This window comes from Rhineura floridana, chromosome 2, assembly GCF_030035675.1.
Source record: "Rhineura floridana isolate rRhiFlo1 chromosome 2, rRhiFlo1.hap2, whole genome shotgun sequence".
In the NCBI taxonomy this organism is placed as follows: domain Eukaryota; kingdom Metazoa; phylum Chordata; class Lepidosauria; order Squamata; family Rhineuridae; genus Rhineura; species Rhineura floridana.
The window spans coordinates 37,918,824-37,934,073 of NC_084481.1; the positions used below are offsets into that span (position 1 = coordinate 37,918,824).

The 15,250-nt window shown below is 44.5% G+C and overlaps 1 protein-coding gene across 9 annotated transcripts in view; it reads left to right on the forward strand.

Annotated features, from left to right (window-relative positions):
* ZNF385B (zinc finger protein 385B) overlaps positions 1-15,250 on the forward strand; it is a 319,282-nt gene that overhangs the window by 5,514 nt on the left and 298,518 nt on the right. The window lies entirely within an intron of this gene.

The following is a 15,250-nucleotide window of genomic DNA, read 5'->3' on the forward strand; positions in this document are numbered from 1 at the left end:
AGCTATCTAATCCCCCATTGCTACCTTCTATTACAGGGATCGCCAATCTTTTTGCACTGGAAGACACATCTCAAATTTTGAGAGAGTGCTGGGGACACCAGTCACGAAAAGGCTGCCATGAGAGGCATAGCATAGCACAAAATTAGAGAGTAGTCATGGTGAAGCTATTCACATAATTGTATTTCCATACGAGAAAGAGCTTGACCTGTTGAATTTCTGCCTGCCACACAGCTTTTAAAGACACAAGAACCCTGTTTTTCCCCAATGCCAATCCTAAACCAAAGCCTTGGCTGCCATCCTGTACCCATTTACCTGGAAGTAAACCCCATTAAACACAAAGAGACTCATTTCTGAGTAGACATGTATACCATTGTACTATAAGTTAATTGTACAGTGAATTCTTAATGAATTCCTGGTCTTTTGTTCCTGCAAAGCAGGAGAAATGCCTAAGCCTCTTTGCAAAGTTTTCACGTTTGCCTTTTGGGTGTGGGATTCTTTAACATTCGCTCACGCTTAATTGGTAGTAGTATTTGCAGAAAATAATGTCTAGACCAGTGATTCCCAACCTGGGGGCCACAAAATAATCCAGGGGGCTGTGAACAGTAAAGAATTATTTTTTTTAAAAGTCTTCATTCCTTGGATGCTGTCTGCTCCCCGCTGCCACTGCTGATGACACCTCCTGTTTGCTCCAAACAACAGGGGAGTTTTGTGTTATGTAAATTTGTATAAATGTTAGCAGAGATTGTCAACAGTCTGAGATGAGTGTGTGTCAGTATGTCCATTTATCTAACTGGCAGGCTTTTACCCTGCACTGAGATCACTGAGACTTAAGACTTAGTAAAATAAGAAAAGCTATTTTATTTATAGAAATACATAGTAGATAGGAAAGGCATACGTAGTTCTAACTAGCTAAGTTGGAGGCGCAATGCCCAGGTTTGGGAGTTGCCCTCATGGCTCAGGAGGGAGAGAGCAGAGACAAAGGTGTCTCCTTTCTCTCAGACAGTTGAAGAAGAGAGAAGGAAAGGGCAGAAGGAGGAGAGGCAGATAAGCTTCCCTAAACATATCAGTCTGCGACGGAAGGAAGTCAGTTGGAGCATCACAAGTGAAGGTAGTCAAGCCTAGCCAACTGGAGGACCCTAACTCTATCTCCCTTCTGGAACATAAACAAAAGAACAAAACAGGAGTTGCTCTTGCCCCACTTCTAACATTTTGCTGAAGTAGCAGAGAATCTTTCAGGTGTCCCAAGGGCAGGAGTCTGCCTATAAAACATGTGGCAGACGCCAAAGGAGGCTGAGGGTGGAGCTACCAGGAAGAAGAGGGGATTGCTATTGCTATGCTGACTCCTGTCCCCTCTCTGCTGACGACGCCCTTGCTCATAACGAGAGGAGAGGCTTTTCGTGAAGCAAAAGAAGCAAGGCTGCAAGGAAAGGCTGTTTTGCCCCTACCTGGCAGCCAGCCTGCCTGCCTTTCTTAGATCCTACTTCACTGCCACCTCCTTTTAAAAATTATTCTTATTCTAGATCTCGCCTTCAGCCCAGACAAAGCCAAGGAGCAGTGAGGGAGCTCAGGACTTGCTCACCCCCCAACTCTGAGGCTAAGTGTGTGTGCCAGTGTCCCCCCTTTCTTCCACCTACACTCTGCCCCCCAGTCTCTCTCTCCAAGATGCTGTGGCAGTTGAGGGCTTCTCTCCTCCCACATGCCCAAATGCATGCATGCCTCCAGTTGCTTGCAGGAGGAGCAGGGGTGCTTATGTGTGTGCTGATCTGCCTTCTGCTCCGCTCTTATTCCCCAAGTGCATGCTAACCAAATCAGTTCTGATGATCATCCCAAGGCATAAAAGCACTAACCCCCCTCCTCAGTCTATCCACCCTTTTTTCTTCACAGTCCAGCATCCCCACCATGACCACATTGCTGCTTCTTCTCAATGATGATGATGATTTTTAAAAAGGTCATCAGGGTGGCTGAGGCTGGAGTCCACATACTGCAGCTGAAATGTATTTATTTAATTATTATTGCATTTATATCCCAACTTTCCTCCAAGTTGCTCAAGGTGATGCACATGGTCCCCCCCTTTCCATTTTATCCTTATACAGACCCTGTGAGGCGGGTCAGGCTGAGAGATTGTGTCTGGTCCAAGGTCACCATGTGGGCTTCATGGCTGGGTGGGGATTTGAACCTGGATCTTAGTCCAACACTGTAACCTACTGGTGTTGGGAGACAGGACTGTACATCTTCAGACTGTGGGGGGGAGGGGTATACCAATTTGATTGGATCTTTGCATTAAGAAAAGAAAGCAACACCTCCCTGTCTGCAGGGAGCTTTTAATGGAAATGGATATTTGGAGATGGGATTTTGCCACACACCATTGTTTTTCAATTAACAGAGACTAAAATTACAATTAGCATGGGTGGGTCATGAAACTTTTTGAGTTTACAAAGGGGGTCCTGTACTCATAAAGGTTGGGAAACACTGGTCTAGATGCTACCTGATCTCAGCTGAACAGAAAAGATGGGTCCTGGTTGCTATGGAAAAAGGAAGGAAAAAACTATGCAGATTCCAAGGACTAGACAAAAGCAAGAAAAGTGCACTAAAAGGGAGGGCAAAACAGCAGCTCTTTAGGACCTCAGGGATTACTATTGTCTGGTGTCCAAACAACTCACTTATCAGTCACACCTCTGACTTCACTCACCTCTGACTTCACTCATTGGCTAATAACATTGACAGGCAGGAGCAGCAAGTCTCTGTTACATAAATTGCTTAGAAGGTGTACCTGCACATTTTGTTCTATATTTTTATTACTAGAAGGGCTAACGACTATCTTTTTAAAAAAATGAAAGCTCAGATTCTGGGCTACCTGCTGAGGGCACCATTGAAGGCCTTTGAGGATGCCATGTTGCCTGCAAGTGACAAGCTGGTAACCTGTCTTTTGTTACAAAGTACCTGATTGCAACTGAGTGCAAGCAATTTAACATTGGTGGCTTTGTACCAGAGTATATCTTTCATGTAAAATATGGTTTCACAGTGAAATTTGTTTGGTCAGATGGGCAATAGAGTAAAAGACTCTTTTGATAATTAACTAACTAGAGAACGACGATCCCCAAACCTTTTCGGTTTTGATTTTGGAACAGAACTTTCATGTCTCATTCCATTTGGAGTTCCTGGGTTAGTGTTCTCATTTCTCATTACAGTGTCAGAATGCACAGAAGTCTTAAATGATTACAGTAACTCCATTCTTCTGTGTGATGCTGGGCAAATATCTCATTGGACTGACATAAATTTGTTATTTGTTTCTAACTTGGCTATACTTCCGTTACAGCTTATTTGTAACAGAACACACATTGCTATAAGTCTTTATTTTCAATCCACAATCCAGTTGGTTAAGCACTTTTTAGTGGTGTGCACTGAACACTAGATCCGGCTCAGATCCTATTTTGGAAAAAGGACAGATTTGACTTGGACTGCTTCAGGCATAGCTTTCTTCACCTTGACTCTGAATCAGAATCTTGCTCTGGAAAATTTGAGGCTCCATATGTCTATACATCAGGGGTTGCCAACCTTTTTGGACCAGAGGGCATATTTCAAATTCTGAGAGTGTGCTGGGGGCACCAGTCACAAAATGGCTTCTGTGGAGGGCATGGCATAACACAAAATTAGAGAGTAGTCATGATGAAGCTTTTCCCACAATTGTATTTCAATATTAGTAAAGACCTGATTTGTAGAATTTCTGCCTGCCATACAGCTGTTAAAGGCACAAGAACCCTGTTTTTCTCCAATGCCCACCCGAAACCAAAGCCTTGACTGCCATTCTATACCCGCTTACTTGAAAGTAAGCCCCATTAAACACAAAGAGATTTCTGAGTAGACATGTATACCATTGTACTGTAAGTTAACTATATAGAGTAGGGGCCCGCTTTTTGGTGGCCCACTTTTTGGCGTTCCGCTAATGCGGCAGCTAAAATTAGAGTAAAGCCCCACTCATACGACACTTGTTCTGCTTTTACGGTGTTTTTCAGGGGTTGGGCGCCATTTTATTGACAGAGTTCTGCTTTTAGGCAGGTTTCACTTTTAGGCGGGGGTCTGGAACATAACCTGCCGTATGAGTGAGGCCCTACTGTAAAATGGAAATGGACTGCCTTCAAGTCAATCCCGACTTATGGCTACCCTATGAATAGGATTTTCATGGTAAGCGGTATTCAGAGGGGGTTTACCATTGCCTCCCTCTGAGGCTAGTCCTCCCCAGCTGGCTAGGGCCTGCTCAGCTTGCCACAGCTGCACAAGCCAGCCCCTTCCTTGTCCGTAACTGCCAGCTGGGGGGTAACTGGGCTTGTTGGGACTATGCAGCTTGCCCACGGCTGCACAGGTGGCAGGGCACATAACCCCAGAGCCACTCACTGTGGGGGTGATCTTTAGCTGGCCCTTTATACCCAGGAGACACGAGTGGGGATTTGAACTCACAATTCATAATGAGTTCCTGGTCATCAGGTTTTGCAAAGCAGGAGGCTTTGCAAAGTTTTCACATTTGTCTTTTGGGGGAGGAGATTCGTTAGCATTCACCAATACTTAATGTACAGTAGTATTTTCAGAAAATATTTTCTAGGCACTGCCTGATCTCAGTTGAACCCAGCACAGGAGAGATGCATCTTGATTGCCAGCACAGTACCAGCATGTTTTGTTCCATAACCTTCTTTCTAGGAAGGCTAGAAGCTTGTTTTTTTAAAAAATGAAAATTCAGATTCTGGAGCTGGTGGCGTTTTGCTCCAGATTCCTTAATAACCATTCCCAATGGCTTCATGTAGATGTTAAACACCACTGAGACAAGATGCAACCCTGTAGCACCCCTCAACATAATTACCCAGGGGACAAGGTATGGTCTCTATATGTCCCTTTCCCGCTCTCGGCTCACAAGCCGATCTAGTAAGATGCTATGGTGAATGATACTAAAAGCCAGAGAGAGTCCCAGAATAAGCAAACAACAGGGTTGCACTCCCACCCCTCTCCTGATAAAAATAATCCATCACAAAAGCAAAAGCTGATTCAGTCCCAAAACCAGGCCTAAGCCCAAACTGGATGGGTTCATATAATAGTCTCCTCCAAGAATGCTTGTAGCTGAACAACTGTCACCTTCTTAAGTGACTAGGTGGTAGTTATCATTGCAGATCTCCAGGCCAGAGAAGGTTGCCAGGCACTACTCCATTATGCTCTGGATCCACCTGGTTAATCCCTTCCCCTGACTTACTCAAATAGGCCACGATGGGCAGGAGTTGAGAGGGCATGTAGTCAGTCAAACAGTTAGAAGCACGTCAGGCCTCAAAAACTGAAACTGATCCCATAACATCAAACTAGGTGGGCAGACCTCCAAGGACTCAGTTGACTTGATGTGGCTAAGCATGGTAAAATCACATTTGAACACAGCTTTGTATCAAAAATACATCTGTTGCAATTTTTTCCTGAATCCTTGGTGGTCCTCAGGATTCCCAGAGGGGTTTGCTGGTAACACTCCCAACTACCCATGCTGTTTCCATGTAGGTGTAGGACTGGCAGTAGTGTGTACCAGGTGCCTTCTTAGACCTCTCAACAAGAAGAGCTCACTGTCAGCCCAGATACCAAGAAACCTCAGTCTTTGCTCTGTCAATTAACACCCCTTTTCCCTTCAAGTTCCCTAGGTTGCCTTGTTAAATGTAAGTAATACTAAAACAATGACATAAGATATAAATGCTTTATTAAATGTAAAAAAGAAGGAAATCACAAGCATACACACTCTCAGATCTGCAAAGCTACTAAAAAGTATGCATATAATCTACGAAGTAGCTTGTAGGCAAGAAAGATTGTTACTTGCCAGCCAAGGAACTTAGCAGAGGGACACACCCAGGGCTGTGGAGTCGGTACACCAAACCTTCAACTCCGACTCAGACTCCTCTATTTTTCTACTGTCCGACTCCAACTCCGACTCCTCTATTTTTCTACTGTCCGACTCCACCCAAAATTGCTTCTTGTCAATCAAAATTTATTTGGAAGTCAGAGTCGGTACATTTCTACCGACTCTGACTCCTCCCAAAATTGCTCCCGACTCCGACTCCACAACTCCGACTCCACAGCCCTGGACACACCTATGTTCCCAAGGCAATATTCCGATGCCCGTTTGGATCCTCAGGTTACTGACCCTTGCCGTGACCAAGTAACATAAACCCTTGTTTCCAGGCCCAGCCTCCAAGAGGTCTTCTGTATCTTTAAAAGTTGTGCAGGGGGGAGGGAGAATTCCATCTTGTGTTTTTTCCCATCACAGTGTTGCAAGAACACCTTCAATTGGCTGACTTTGTCTTCTCCTAAAGATACACGATCAGTCTCGGGCCCTGAGCCTGGCAACCCTAATGCTCACTCACATCTAAATTTGCAATGCCCTGGTCAGCTAGCTTGTTCTCAATTTTATTTATTTTTATTTATTTATTTATTGTACTTTTAGACCGCCCTTTAGCGACAAGCTCTCAGGGCGGTGTACAACAGAATAAAACCACATTAAAATACAGGTGAATGTGGGTACAATACAACTATAAAAACATTTTAAAAACAAGGTGAAGACAAAGATTAAAATAAGATTACAATTACAATTAAAATTAAGATTAAAATGCCTGGGCAAAGAGGTAGGTCTTTACCTGGTGCCGAAAAGATAACAAAGAAGGTGCCAGGCGTATCTCGTCAGGGAGGGCGTTCCATAATTCGGGGGCCACCACTGAGAAGGCCCTAGATCTAGTTATTGCTCTCCGGGCCTCCCTATGAGTTGGAACCCGGAGAAGGGCCTTCGACGTCGAGCGTAGCGAGCGGGTAGGTACATAGCGGGAGAGGCGTTCCACCAGGTATTGCAGTCCGATGCCGTTAAGGGCTTTATAGGTAAGAACCAACACTTTGAATCTGGCCCGGAAACATATTGGTAGCCAGTGCAGTTGGGCCAGAACAGGTGTTATATGGTCAGATTTTTTAGTCCAAGTAAGAACTCTGGCCGCAGCATTCTGCACCAGCTGAAGTTTCCGAACCGTCTTCAAAGGTAACCCAACGTAGAGTGCATTACAGTAGTCCAATCTAGAGGTTACCAGAGCATGGATAACTGTGGCGAGGTTCTCCCTGTCCAGATAGGGTCATAGTTGGGCTACCAGCCGAAGCTGGTAGAACGCATTCCGTGCCACCGAGGCTACCTGAGCCTCCAGTGACAGGAGCGGATCTAATAAGACCCCCAAACTACAGACCTGCTCCTTTAGGGGGAGCGTAACCCATCTAGGGTAGGTCGGACATCAACCATCTGGGCAGAGAGCCCCCCCACCAACAGCATCTCAGTCTTGTCAGGATTGAGTTTCAGTTTATTAGCTCTCATCCAGTCCATTATCGCGGCCATTAACAGCCTCACCTGAAGAAGATGAAAAGGAGAAGTAGAGTTGCGTATCATCAGCATATTGCTGGAAACGCACTCCAAATCTCCTAATGACCTCACCCAGCGGCTTCATATATATATTAAAGAGCATGGGGGGCAGAACTGAACCCTGCGGGACCCCATATTGGAGTACCCAGGGACTCGAGTAATGCTCCCCAAGCACCACCTTCTGGAGACGATTCTCGAGGTAGGAGCACAGCCACTGCCAAGCAGTGCCTCCAACTCCTAAGTCCGCAAGTCGCCCCAGAAGGATACCATGGTCGATGGTATCAAAAGCCGCTGAGAGATCAAGGAGAACCAACAGAGTTACACTCCCTCTGTCTTTCTCCCGACAGAGGTCATCATACAGGGCGACCAAGGCTGTTTCTGTACCAAACCCCAGCCAAAAGCCCGATTGAAATGGATCCAGATAATCAGTTTCATCCAAGAGAGCCTGGAGTTGGCGAGCGACCACACGCTCTAGGACCTTGCCCAGGAATGGAACATTTGCTACCGGTCTATAGTTGTCAAGGTTATCAGGGTCCAAGGAGGGTTTTTTTAGGAGTGGTCTCACCACCGCCTGCTTCAGGCAGGGTGGTACCACTCCCTCTCGTAAAGAGGCATTAATCACCTCCTTGGCCCAGCCGGCTGTTCCATTCCTGCTAGCTTTTATTAGCCACGAGGGGCAAGGATCCAGAGCAGAAGTGGTCGCCCGCACCTGTCCAAGCACCTTGTCCACATCCTCGAGCTGTACCAACTGAAATTCATCCAATAAAACAGGACAGGACTGTGCTCCGGACACCTCATTAGGTTCAACTGCTACAATGTTGGAGTCAAGGTCCCGACGGAAGTTCGTGATCTTATCTTGGAAGTGTCTCGCAAACTCATTACAGCGGGCTGTTGATGGTATTATTGCGTTCTGAGGACCAGAGTGTAAAAGTCCCTGAACAACTTTATAAAGTTCCGCTGGGCAGTTAGAAGATGACTGAATGGAGGCAGCAAAGTACTGCTTCTTTGCTGCCCTCACCGCCTTCACATAGAGCTTGTTAGAGACCTTCACAAGTGCATTGTTACAGCCGTCGGGAGTTCGTCTCCATTTGCACTCAAGCCGTCTCCTTTCTTGCTTCATCACTCTTAGCTCCGGGGTATACCAAGGAGCCAATTGAGCTGTGCAAAGGAGAGGGCGCACCGGAGCGATCACGTCAGCTGCCCGGGTCATTTCCGTATTCCACAGAGTGACCAGGGTTTCGACAGGAGCGTCAGTTTTATCAGCCGGAAAACTCCCTAGAGCCTACTGAAAACCCTCAGGATTCATAAGTCTCCGGGGACGGACCATCTTAATTGGTCCTCCACCCTTGCAGAGGGGAGAAAACATTGTGAGTCTAAACCTCAATAGGCGGTGATCTGTCCATGACAAAGGAATAGATGTAAAATCCCTCACTCCCAGATCACCATCCCCTAATCCAGTGGCAAAAATTAAGTCTAGAGTGTGCCCCGAGATATGCGTAGGGCCAGTAACAAATTGAGACAGCCCCATGGCTGTCATGGAGGTCATGAAGTCCTGAGCCGCCCCAGACAAAGCGGTCTCGGCATGAATGTTGAGATCCCCCAATACCAAGAGCTTGGGGGATCGCAACAATAAATCCGCAACCACCTCTGTCAGCTCAGTTAGAGAGGCTGTTGGGCAGCAGGGTGGACGGTACACCAACAGTATTCCCAGTCTGTCTCGCTGACCCAACGCAATGTGGAGACACTCCAGACCATTAGCCACCTGGATAGGGTGCCTAACAAGAGGGATGGAACTTCTGTAGACCACAGCGATTCCCCCTCCCCGACCCTCGGATCTACCCAGATGCTGAACCAAGTACCCAGGTGGGCACAGCTGGGAGAGACTGATGCCTCCCAGATCGCTCACCCAGGTTTCGGTAATAAATGCCAGATCGGCCGTCTCATCCACAATTAAATCATGGATGAGGGAGGTTTTATTATTTACCGATCTGGCATTAAGAAGCAGCATCCGGAGATCCGAGAGTTGGCTGATAGAACTACCAGCAATCCTGTGGATGTGGGGAGGACCGGAACGCGGCACAGCCACCAATTGTCTGGGTCGAGTTCCCCTTAACTGACATGTCCTCCTCACAACGCCATACCTCCCATTACCCGTCACTACACTAACAGGGGCCCCCTCTGGTCCTCCCTCCCAATCCACTATCCTCCCACCCAGGCACATAATAAAATAAAAATAAGTAACAAAACTCACAATCTGTACACAATCACACCCTCACTCATACAAACCACTCATACACTCATACATCCAGGGAGTAGCAGCAACAGCGACGCCTCAACAGTTAGCAGACAGCAGTAGCGGTAGCCGTAGCGGCAGGGCCCCAAAAGCGATAGAGTGGCAGTGTTCCTCAGCTAAGCAAGCAGCAGCAGGCACTGGGTCTCCCAGGCCACCTCAGTCAGCCGGCTTATGTATCCCTCCAAAGAGGGACAGGTGGTGAAAATCAGTCCTAGCTGGCTGGGTACCTGGGGCCTGGTTCTGCCAGGCAGAAGTCCCACAGGGAAGGGTGGTGGAGGTGGTGGTCCCACAGCAGCAGCAGCAGCAGCAGCAGCCGCCTCTCCTTCCCTTGGGGCAATGGTCTCTTCTTTCTGCAGGCACTGGGAATAACAGGAAACAGGTGTCCCTTAAGCAACTGCCAACAACTGCCTGTCAATGTTCTTGGGTCTAAAAACTTCTAAAACCCATCTAACTTGCACTTTGCTTTTATTTAGTTAAACTTTATAAGTTTATATTCTATAAAGCCTTTTCTTCTAAATCAAGCCAAAAGAATTTCATAAATTCCCAAGCATAACCCTAGATTGATAAGACTTCCAAGCAATCTTTTCAGACTGCCTAAAAGTCTCATCATCCCTTCAGACACATATCCCCTTTTTTGTACTTCTCAGCAGCTTTTAGAAATCATACCATGAGACCTCGTGTTCTGCTCATCAGGCTAACTTGTGTTAAGCTATTGGACTATCTAGGACTCCTACTACATATGCCAACATTCTAAGCCTTATGTCCTTATCACTCATTTCCTTGTGGTGTTAGGTATTACCACAGTTCCAGGGTCTCATCAGAAGCCCCTACAACCAAATCCTCTCCCTTCTGACATTTCTCTGGGTCCCTGTTTACTCCAAGTGCCAACCAACATACTATAGTAACCAGTACAAGTTCCTTGTTCTTGTAGTGAGCCACAGGATGCCATGTGGTTTTGTTATGGTGGTTTTACAAACAATGGCAATCTCCTACAAATCTCACTGTGGGGGTGAGGTTTACTATTCCATTCATGTCAAACCAGAATTCTTAAAACCCCTTGTTATGGACCCCTATCTAATAATTGACATTCTTTAAGCAGAATAAGTAAACTAAAAATTACTACACATCTACCTGGTAGTAGCAAAGGGCAGTTTTCTTTAAGAATAGTAAAGTATATAAATTATATTTCATAGTACCTAAGGGAAGTGAGAGTATTGGAGTCATAAGTACAAAATTGTACTTCATGATGATGTTATCTACCCATGATGATGGGTAGATGATGTTATCTACCCATGACTAAAAAAGGAGAGTACAATACTTGTGATATCATGTCTAGCAGCTGAGCACTTTTTCCATAATGTTTTAAGACTTGTGTTTCTATTGATGATTGGGTAATTATGATTACGGTTTGGTATTATAAAGTTGTCATATGGTAACTACTTAATAGTTTTACAGAGAATTGTTTGTGCTTCTGCATTCTACAATATATGCTTAGTTAAGCCAAACACAACAATCTTGAAGCCAACTAATCAAGTCCACTAACTTTCATATTTTTATTGGCTGCTTTCCTTTGACTTGAATTTTTTTCATGAGAATTCCTGCCATGATTATTGTTTAATCACAAAAGAAGTAACAAATTTATTGAACTTCTAGCATGCAGGCTTAACATTCTGCACAGAGCTGTGATTTTTCTAACGCATCAGCTGAAAAACTGACAGTGCCCTCGATAAACAAATTAATTGACAAGTTAAAAATGCATTAGAGAACTTGAGCTGCTGAGGTTTGTAGATACACAGTGCTTGTAAACCAATATGAGCACTTCAGTTCCAGCAATTAGCATTATTGTTAGCTTTATAACAATCTCTATCAAGGTAACATCTTTGGGTGTTAAGCATTCTTTATAAATCACCTTAAATACAGCCACATTGCTGAAGCTAAGTAAATTTGGGTTTGGTCAGTGCCTAGATGGGACACCAACTAGGAGCCTCCATTCATATCACCTTGGTACATATAAGTACAGTAAGTCTTAATGTGTAGCATCTGATTGTCCTGATGTGCAACCTAGACTATGGACAAGAGGCTACTGTAAGGACATAAATGGATAATGGATAAACCGATTGGTTCCCAATCAGAAAGGGTGTGAGACGGGGGTGTATTTTATCACCCTGTTTATTTAATCTATATGCAGTGCAGAACATATCATATGGAAAGTGGGATAGGATCAAGATGGAGGAGGTGTGAAAACTGGAGGGATAAATATCAATAATTTAAGATATGCAGACAATACCATACTACTGGCAGAAACCAGTAATGATTTGAAACAAATGCTGATGACAGTTCAAGAGGAAAGCACAAAAGCAGGACTACAGCTGAACGTCAAGAAGACTAAAGTAATGACAACAGAAGATTTATGTAACTTTAAAGTTGACAATGAGGACATTGAACTTATCAAGGATTATCAATACCTTGGCACAGTCATTAACCAAAATGAAGACAATAGAAGGCTAGGACTAGGGAGGGCAGCTATGAAAGAACTATAAAAGGTCCTCAAATACAAAGATGTATCACTGAACACTAAAGTCAGGATCATTCAGACCATGGTATTCTCAATCTCTATGTATGGATGTGAAAGTTGGACAGTGAAAAAATGGGCTTCTGTGCAGCGTCGCTCTTCCCTCATGCTCTGTGGGTGGGTAGGAGGCAACAAGGGAGGAGATGGAGAACGAGACGGGGTGGAGTGGAGAAAACAATGGATGGTGGTGGTGAAGAATGGAGTGGAGGGAAAAAGGAGAAGGAGGCAGCAGCAGAATGGAGATAATTTATTTTATTTATTTATTAATTCAATTTATATACCGCCCCATAGCCGAAGCTCTCTGGGCGGTTCACAACAAGTAAAACATCTGATATACAATTAAAACCACATATCAAGCAATTTAAACATACATTAATGATATCAAAAATTAAAACATATGTATACACATACAAATGCATATTAAATATTAAAAAAAGCTGAAATACTAAAATACTAAAATACTAAAAGCTAAAAGATAAAGAACTGTGGAGGTGAAAGATGACGACGTGTGAGAGTGAGTGAGTGAATACTGTGTTTGCACTTGGCACACAAAGTGGCCTCCCCCACCTTCTCTGGCTACTGTGCTGCATTTGCAGTATTTTAACTTTTTTGCACTTCAGGGGAAAATGTTTGCTTGGGTGAGTGTCCCTTAGTTGCTGGCAGGGCAGGGTCCTGGAGGTTGTTAAGTGAGAGAGATTATGCTTGCTGACTGAGTGGGGGTGGCATGGCACTTGGTTTGACGTGCAAAGATCTGAGTAGTGGCCTCTGCCTCCCTCCCCACCTCTCTTACCAGCGGAGAGACCACCAATGCTGTCTTATGGATAAAAAGAATTATTCTACTACCTCTGCATGTGTATGTTTGTTTTTAAAGTTATTTTAGGCTACTTAGATGTGCAGCAGCCAAAGCCAGCACATTGTATGCGTTTTTTTAAAAAGGTAACTGAGACGTAATTGTAGTGATTACTTTTGAGAAAAAGTAAAGTCATCAGCAATTGTAATTGTAATGGTAATTACTACTTTTTTAGGCCATGTAATTGCAACTGTAATTTATTACTTTTTTAAAGTAATCTTCCAAGCTCTGCCTACTTCTGCACCGTGTTCGCTGGCCAAGATTCTTATTTTGATGCAATGGCCCCATTTACATGTCACGGTAAGTCATAGTCTGAAATAAACTATGGTTTACCATGAAGGAGCAGCATATTAGTGCACACTAGAGATGGGCAAGAATTCCGCTGAATTCAGATTTAGTACTGGATTTTTCAGTTGTCGGTATATTCTCCATCTATGCAGAGTGATCCTGTTTGCTCCAAACTGCAACAGCTTTTCCCCAACACTGGATTTTCCTCCCTTGAATATTCCCTCAAATATGTTGTTCCTTTATTGATTTTACGCACAGCACAGCACAACACAGCACAGCAGTACAGTCCTCTCTCTCCCTCTCCCTCTCCCTCTCCCTCACCCTCTCTCTCTCTGTGCCACACCTCCCACCACTCAAATAATCCAAGCTCCAAGCAGAGAGGAAGCAAGCCAAGTCTATAATAGTGGAGGAGGAGGAGGAGGATGCAAAGCCACTTTCCTTTCAAAATACTGATAGTTTCTTTCAAAATACTAATAATTCCTTTCAAAATATTGATGTTAATATTGGTTTTTGAGGGGGGAGGAAAAAATCAGACCGGTAAAAGCAATGGATAGTGGATAAAGGATGAAATCATAATCAGTACTGCCTGTTAGGTTGGCAAATTGCTTTGGAAGTGGCACTGGCCAACAGATCCAATCCTTAGTGTACATTGCTCAAATTACACATAACCTGCTCCTCTGTTTGCTGGGGTGGAAGGAAACAAACTACAGCAGTGGTTTAGTGTTTTGTGCGAACCAGCAAATCATGGGTGGTAATCCAAGGACACACCTTGGTTTCTACTGGTGGTTTGTTTGGAGAGAAACAAACCACAATTGCTGGTTTGCACATGATGTTCAGCCAGTGTTTCTTACTGGCTTGACAAAGGGAGAAGTAAAGCAGGTGCAATTTCGTAGTATACACCAGCACACAGCTTGTTCATGGTAAACCATAGTGTATTCCAGACTATGATTTTCCATAACCTATGAACCAAGCCATTATTATATATTGCTTGAAGGTTTTTCTTTGTCTGCTGATAATTAGTTCTGCAATAGCCAGTCCTAAACAGACTTCTAAAGCAGATGAGAGTAGGGTGATGAAAAGAAAATGCAGTATACATGCATTTGTATTTATGTGTCAAAATGCATCTGCCCCTCATTCAGGGATTTATTTTCTAGGGACTCTGAGGAGAGGCTGAAAGTTGAAGAACCCTAGTGCTTCTATGTGCATACTAAAACATTTTTATAAAGCCATGCCAGCATCTCCCAAAAAGTCAAAAAAGGAATATAACAGGGAGAATGGCTTGGACCCAAAGATTGTGCAAACAGAACACCATGTGCACAATGGTGTTTCCTAGTCCCTCCTCCCCCTATAGTCTCTGTGCCCCTTGAAAAGTCTGAACTATTCTGCTGTGGTTTGGGTGATCTGCATTGGGAGGGGGAAATCAATGGGTTGTTGCATAATAGAGCTACCTTTCTTAGAAACAGCTCAAAACACTTCAGGTAAACCCCAACTAGAACAGCTTTATTTATTAGTACACAGGGAGCCAAGCTGACTTATTCCCCTCTAGGCCTCCCTATTTTCCTCTTGCTCCTCTCCCCTCATATCAAATACTTCCCCTTGACCTAGGAACTAACTACATATTTCCCCCCTTTTCTCTTAAGTTCCAAATGAGTTCCTCTCTATTGGCACATTCCAAACTTAGAAATCTATCCTCTGGGGGGGAGGGGTCTAACTTCCCGACCACTCCTGGTTCGGTAGGATGGCATTGGAGATTCCAGTTCACCAGGTTTCTGTGGTTCTTACTCATGCAGTTGCCCCTGTACCAATGGATGAGTCTCCTTGTCCTCTGCTGGTGGACTA